Source organism: Mus pahari, chromosome 2, assembly GCF_900095145.1.
Source record: "Mus pahari chromosome 2, PAHARI_EIJ_v1.1, whole genome shotgun sequence".
Classification (NCBI taxonomy): Eukaryota; Metazoa; Chordata; class Mammalia; order Rodentia; family Muridae; genus Mus; species Mus pahari.
The window spans coordinates 62,087,504-62,094,484 of record NC_034591.1 but is presented as its reverse complement, the minus strand read 5'-3'; the positions used below and the strand labels follow the sequence as shown (position 1 = coordinate 62,094,484).

The following is a 6,981-nucleotide window of genomic DNA, read 5'->3' as shown; positions in this document are numbered from 1 at the left end:
ACACACACACACACACACACACACACACACACACACACACACACACACACACACACACATTTGTATATCCCAGGATAGACTCAAACTTCCTTTTGTGTCATCTCTGTATAACCAGGGATGGTTGTGGGCATTCTCCACGACACTCAGCCCTATTACTCTCATTTTCTTCTAAACCAGCAGGTGTTCCAGTGCCTTGGAAACCTGTCTTCTCTCAAGCTTTTCCTGTCTTCTTTTGACTGTAACCAAGGCAGCCAGAAGATAACAATGTAACTGACTTGATACAGCCCCAAACGTCTAATCTTGATGATGTATTTCTGCAGCCTTAAGGATCCTGTGCTTAGAAATGCCATTAGGAACACTTAGTCACCTTGTGTTTACACTTCATTAAACATACAAGTGGTTTTCAAGTTTCATGAACTGGACAAACCTTTTCAATCTCTCATTTTACTCCACCTTTCCAGAAGGAAGTATGAAATACATGCACACTTGTCTTCTATCTTGCTTCTCTGCTTGCCTAAGTTATTCCCATCTCCACTTCCTTATGCACACGTGTATGGATATGCTCTGCCACTACAAATACCAAACAAGGCGTCCACTCTTCAGATGAAGCGGACTCTAGAACCACTGTAGAACACTAAGATATCTCAAACCTGTTCTGGCACCTTTCACCACAAGTCCTCAGGCACTGTTACAATCAGTCATACTATCACCCCTCTGTTCTTGGCTAAGGACTTACTAGGAGGAATGAAACCCCATCTTTCCTTCCTCCAAAGCTATTCTTCTTTTCCACAAATAAAGCAGAACAGACTTGAACCTATGCTCCCTTTTGGCGGATCCTAACACATCCTAGGACAGCAGAGCCTACTATTTCCTGTGCTACGTGCTCAAAGTCATATGCCTGGTGGCCTCAGACACATCTGAAAGGACTTGTTTCTCAGTTTGGGTACACAAATGTGGTTTTTTTTTTTTTTGCTGGAGTAGGACATCAGAACTTGACCTGTAGCTTTTCAATAACCAGTTTCAGCCCACCTGTCAGAGACTTTCAGCAAGCGAAGAGAGCTGTGTGACATGGAAGCCCTGGCTTCAGCTGTGTGGCACAGAGACCCTAGCTTCACGCCACTGGTCCCATCTATACTCACTCATCTCCGAGAAGGAGTCTGGCATTGTCCAAGTGCAGATGAGGGCTGCGGGGATGTGGGATTTGGAAGAAGGAATTTTCCTCCTCAGAGATAAAATCTCTATAGGCCAATTAGGAGGCTTCTGTTGCTTTTGTTCTTCATTTTTCTCTGTCTTAAAAAAAAACCAAAACAAACAAAACAAAACAAAACAAAACAAAAACAAAAACAAAAACCAAGCAACTCAACTTTGTCCCTCTTCTTGGGATTTTCTTTAAAGTCATTCTGGTCCTTAAATTCTCATCTACATTTCAGACTTGCAAATGGTAATTTAGACTTCACTAAGTGGGAACATGAGAAGAGCATCTAAAGTCCCATTTGCCCCTGGAGGTAACCCACTGATTTTGTTAAAGGTGCCCTTTAGGGACTTTGCTGCTTGCCCATCCTTTAAGTAAAGAGTTAATATCCCTGTGACTGGAATGTTTAGCCCAGTATGTCCAGTAATGCAAGATACATTCAGGCAATGTGTCCTGTACCATGACAATTCAGTTCTTCCCAATATTTTCTTCATAACCAATGAAAACATTCTGAGAGATCTTTAACCCTTTGAAGCAACTTCTGAAGGACTTTTTTTAAAGCAGATACTATGGAGTTATTTTCCTTTTTATAGATCTAGAAGTCTACCTTTGTGTTCCACAAATACTCCAGAAATTTACTACTCACTATAAAAATCAATGCTGAAATAAAGACAGGCACACAGAAATACACACACACACACACACACACACACACACACACACACACAGAGAGAGAGAGAGAGAGAGAGAGAGAGAGAGGGAGAGAAAGAAGAAAGAAAGGAAAGAAAGGAGAGAAAGGAGAGAGTTTTCCCCATGTAGCTCCCCATTTTAATCATAGAGTATTAAAATTACTACATGGGAAATAGAGAGATGGCCCAGTGGCCCAGTGGTTAAACACACTGACTTCTCTTTCAGAAGATCTGGGTTTAATTTCCAGCATATACATGGCAGCTGACAGCTATCTATGTAACTTCAGTCCCAGGCTACCTAATTCCCCTATTGACCTCAATAGGCACTGTATGCACATGATACATATGGATAGATACAAACAAGTAGGCACTCATAAATATAAAAATAAAATAAATATTAAAACAAAACAAACCTTAAATTTAAAAAAAAAAAGAATTAAAACAGATGTGGCTGCTATGTCACATGTGGATCAGTAGGTGACAGATAGAGAGGAATATGTCTAAGTCAGTGTTCTGACCTTTGAACATCTGAATGATAAGTAGCCTAACGTCCCCTGAAAACAGCAAGCCTTAGGCAGCCACCAGTCCTGCACCAGAGGGCTTGGACAGGGAGCTAGCCTGGTGCTGATCAGGCCCTGATGGCTCCCAGGACCAAGAGCAAGCCTGAAACTAGAAAATCCCTGCCAAGGACTGAGGGCCCCAGGTAAGCCCAAGATAGATGACGCCCTCATGGAGCCACTTGGGAGGATGGAGTGAGAACTGAAGGTTCTAGATAACCACCAGACCAGTGTCAGGAAGTCTGGACATGGAGGTAGCCTGAGACAACCATCAGCTGGGTGCTGTGCAGGCCTGGAAAGGAGGACCATGCCCAAGATGACCACTACTCAACAACATAATGCACGAGCAGGACATGGGACCCCTGAAGCTACTATTGAGATGAACCCTATCATTCAAAGACCCCAGGTGCTCTAGAAGGAGCAAGAAAGTGGTAAAGAAATGGAAGAGAAACAGAAACAGAAGGACATGGGCACAGTGAAGAAAGGCAGAACTGGAGACTCGGGGGTAATGAGAAACAACCCTATGGGAGTACCCAGGGATGCCACTTGGGACCATGGTGGAGTTCTGGACTGTGTTGTAACTGCGGACCTCATCTGGTCCATGGTTCTGAAGCAGGAGTTTGTTGCCACGTTCCATGGAAGACATCACTGGTCAAGGTAATCTCTCAGGGACATGCTTAAGTCTGAGGGCTGTGCAGAACTGGCCCCACCCTCACCTTCGCATTGGAGGAGTGCTGTCCCTGGGGGGCATGAAAGCAGAAGAGCTGACTCTCCCTTTAGACAGCTTCAGTACTGGGTAGAGTGGCCCACACATTGCTGGAGTTGCAAGTATGCTGGCCCCAAGGATATGAGCGGGAAAGACCTGGCCCTATCACTCATCATCAGTGCAATGGCATGGACAAGGGAGAAATGCCCTCCTCCTTCTCCCCACTCCCTCCTCACTACCTAAAGCAGGCAGGAGACCTGGCCCTGGCCCTGGCCCTGGCCCTGGGGTCATGAGAGCAGGAAAGATAGCCCTGCCCTTCTGCAGCTCAGCACTCAGGAGAGCAGGCCCTGCACTTCACCTGGGCATCACAGTAGAGCTGACCTAGGTAGTGACATCATACTTGTCTACCATCAAGTGATATAGGGAAGAGAGCGATGCCTCCCCCTGTTCCCCATACCCCTGGTCACCTACAGCAGGCAGGGGTGCTGGCCCTGAGGTCCTGAGAGAGAGAGAGAGAGAGAGAGAGAGAGAGAGAGAGAGAGAGAGAGAGAGCGCTCTGGCCCTGCTCCTCACCAGCTCTGCGACACTAGGGAGAGCTGGTCCTGCACCTCACCTTCAGCAGCATAATAGAACTGGCTCTCTATGTGGAGGTTGTGGATGAGCTAGCCTAAGGGCTTGAGTGTACGAGAGCTGGCTTTGCCTATTGTCTGCTATGCCCTCACCACTTGTAGTAGGAAGGAGGACTGGCACAGACCAGTCATAAAAGCAGGAAATCTGGCCCTGCCCCTCACCAACTGCAGCACTCAGGAGAGCAGGCCCTGCACCTCACTTAGGCAGCACAGGAGAGATGACCCTGATGGCGGGGGCTAAGATGAACTGGCGCAGAGAGTGTAAACGTGGAAGATCTGGCCCCACAACTTGTCCGCTGTGCATTTATATGGGCAAGAGACAGATGGTCCATTCTCAGACATTGCCATTAATGGCAGGCAGGAAGCTGGTCCTGAGGTCATCAGAGCAGAAGAGTTGTCCCTGACTTAGTGCAGTACTCGCATCCAGGTCCTGCACAGTAGAGCTAGGCCTGGATGTGGGAGCTGCAGGAGCCAGTCCTGAAGGCATGAGTATAAGAGAGGAATCCCTGCCTATTATCTGCTGGGCGGTAGCATGGACCAGGGAGAGACACCTTCCTCCTCTCCCTCCTCCCTCATCATGCAACATGTTGCTGTCAGGAGTTACGAGAGTGGGAGAACTGGCCATGCCCCCTCTCTGGATGCAACACTCGGCAGAGGGTATCCTGCACCTCGCCAGGGCATCAGGGTAAAGCTGGCCCTGGTAGTGAGGGTTCCTGCTGAGCTGACCCAGAGGCATGAGAATGTGAAAGCTTGTGGTCTGACCAGCTCAGATACCTTCAGGCCCATATTCAGGGCTTTAATCAGCCCACCCCAACATCTACTCCATCGATAAGCTGCTTGAGTGCATAAAGGGTCTAGTCCTACAGATCCAAAACTAAAAGATCGCCATGACTCGGCGCAACAACAGGTTATCAGAGAAAAGTCCCAGTGAGGTTTCAGTATCAGTAGAGTAGCACAATGACCAATAAGTCATTGCAATGAACATTTACAAGCAAAGAAGTGTGGGTAAAAGGGCATAATATGGGACATGCTTTGACACAATAAGAGTTTTTTTTATTCTGTTGACGGGGAGTTGCAAGGGTGGGGGGAAGGTATGGGGGGGTTAATGGGATTGGGGTTCATGATGTGGAAATCGCAAAGAACCAATAAAGTTGAAAAGAATCACTGCGTTGCCTCCTAATTGCATGCCTAACCTTGACTACTTTCACCATTTTTTCAAAACATGATTTTGCTAATCAAATCCTTATCAATTATGTATGAGGATTTCTTTCACTTCAGGCTTTCTCTGGTATTGTCATTGCCAATCCTTTACATTTTATCTGATGGAGTCACAGTGTGGTTATATTGTGATTGGTCATGTCTTTCTCGCACACAAATGACACGCGTGTTTTCTAGTACGTACGCATTTGTCATTTGGGGATTCCATTTTCTGGAATATATGATATTTCCACACATTTTATATTGGTCTCTCTCTCTTACTGAATTTAGTTATTAGTGTAGCTCAAACAGTGCTGTTGCATAATGAAGAAAAACATTTTCTCCTACACTCTTTCTTTGCATATCCTGTGTGTCTTTGATCAAATGGTGCTCTTAACTTTTGTGCAGTACTGTGCATCGCTCCTTCCACGCAGCAACTGACTTCTGCATCCTCTCTTAGATATCTTTATCTCCCTCCAGTCATGAATGCGACCCTTTTGGAGTTTGATTGTTTTACAGTTCATAATTAGATAACTAATCTACATCTACTTTTGAAAGTTTGATTTATATGAGGCCTATATTCATTTTTGTCAGTGTGGATAACAATTAGACCGAATGCACTTTATTGAGATTGAATATACAGAGTTTGTTTCTCAACCTTTTCCTCTGATGTATTTGGTTATTTATTGCTATGGGAAACAATGTTGCCTTTATTACTGTAGCTTAAAATAAATCCGCCTTTCTCACAGCATTAATCCTTCAACCTGACTACGTGTTTTCAGTTTTTTTTTTGTGAGTTTCAATTTAATTTTAAAATAAGATTAAAAAAACTTCCCTTCTTTTAAAGGGAAAACTTCCCTAAAGTTTAAATTGAACTTTATGGAATTAAAAAATAAATTTAGGTATATTAAGATTTAGATGAAAAATGTCCTCCCAAATTCATGTATGAAGACATGTTTGGTCTCCAGCTGGTGCCAGCACTGCTGAGAAATGAATGGATCATAAACCTGTTAGTAGAGACATCCTGCACCTTTCCCGCCAGAGGAGAGGTGTCCGCCCAGGAGGGTTCTCAGTGCCTGAGCTGGTAAGAGAACCATCTTTGCCAAGTGCATTACTGGGGAGACGGTGGCCTGCAGAAGGTACACAGCTGATGGGAAAGATTCCCTTTCTGGCTCAAGACATCTGGCACCTTTCCTGCCAGAGGAGAGGTGTCCACCCGGGAGGATTTTCAGTGCCTGAGCTGGTAAGAGAGCGATCTTTGCTCCTGGCAGCCCTCAGAAGCTACTCAGCTTCTGGGACAGACTCAGTTTCTGGCTCCAGAAATCCAGCAACTTTCCCGCCAGCAGAGAGGTGTCCGCCCTGGAGGGTTCTCACTGCCTGAGTTGGTAAGAGGGCCAACTTTGCTCCAGTGAGTTGCTGGGGAGAGGGCAGCCTGCAGAAGCAACAAAGCTTCTGGGAAAGATCCTGTTTCTGGCTCCAGACATATGGGCACCTTCCCTGCCAGAGGAGAAGTGTCTGCCGGGAAGGGCTCTCACTACCTGAGCTGGTAAGGGAGCCATCTTTGGTCCAGTTCGCCTAGGCTCCAGTCTGCACTAGTGAGAGTGTGGACCGCAGAAGTTACACAGCTTTGGGACAGACAGAAGCAACCTAGCTTCTGGGTCAGACCCTGTTTCGGGCTCGAGACATTTGGGCACCTTCCTCGCCAGAGGAAAGGTGGCTACCTGTGAGGACTCTGTTGGCCAAAGCAGGTGAGAGAGTCATAGTGTGTCCAGAGTCCCTCGGTGTCTAGTCTGTGCAGGTGAGTGTGTAAATGGCAGAGGCAATACATCTTCTGGGACAGGCCCTGTTTTGGGCCTACATCTTCATCCAGGAGGCAGATCTGAACACCAGGCCTCTGTGCACCTTCCCTGATAGAGGAGAGCTTGCCTGCAGAGAGTAATCTGACCACTGAGACTCAGGAGAGAGCTGGACTCCCAAGGACTGCTGACAGAGGCTAACAGATTCACAGGAG

The 6,981-nt window shown here is 46.3% G+C and overlaps 1 pseudogene; it reads left to right on the top strand.

Moving 5' to 3' along the window:
• Positions 1-2,312: 2,312 nt before the first annotated feature.
• LOC115063532 lies at positions 2,313-2,433 on the top strand (annotated as a pseudogene).
• Positions 2,434-6,981: the final 4,548 nt, after the last annotated feature.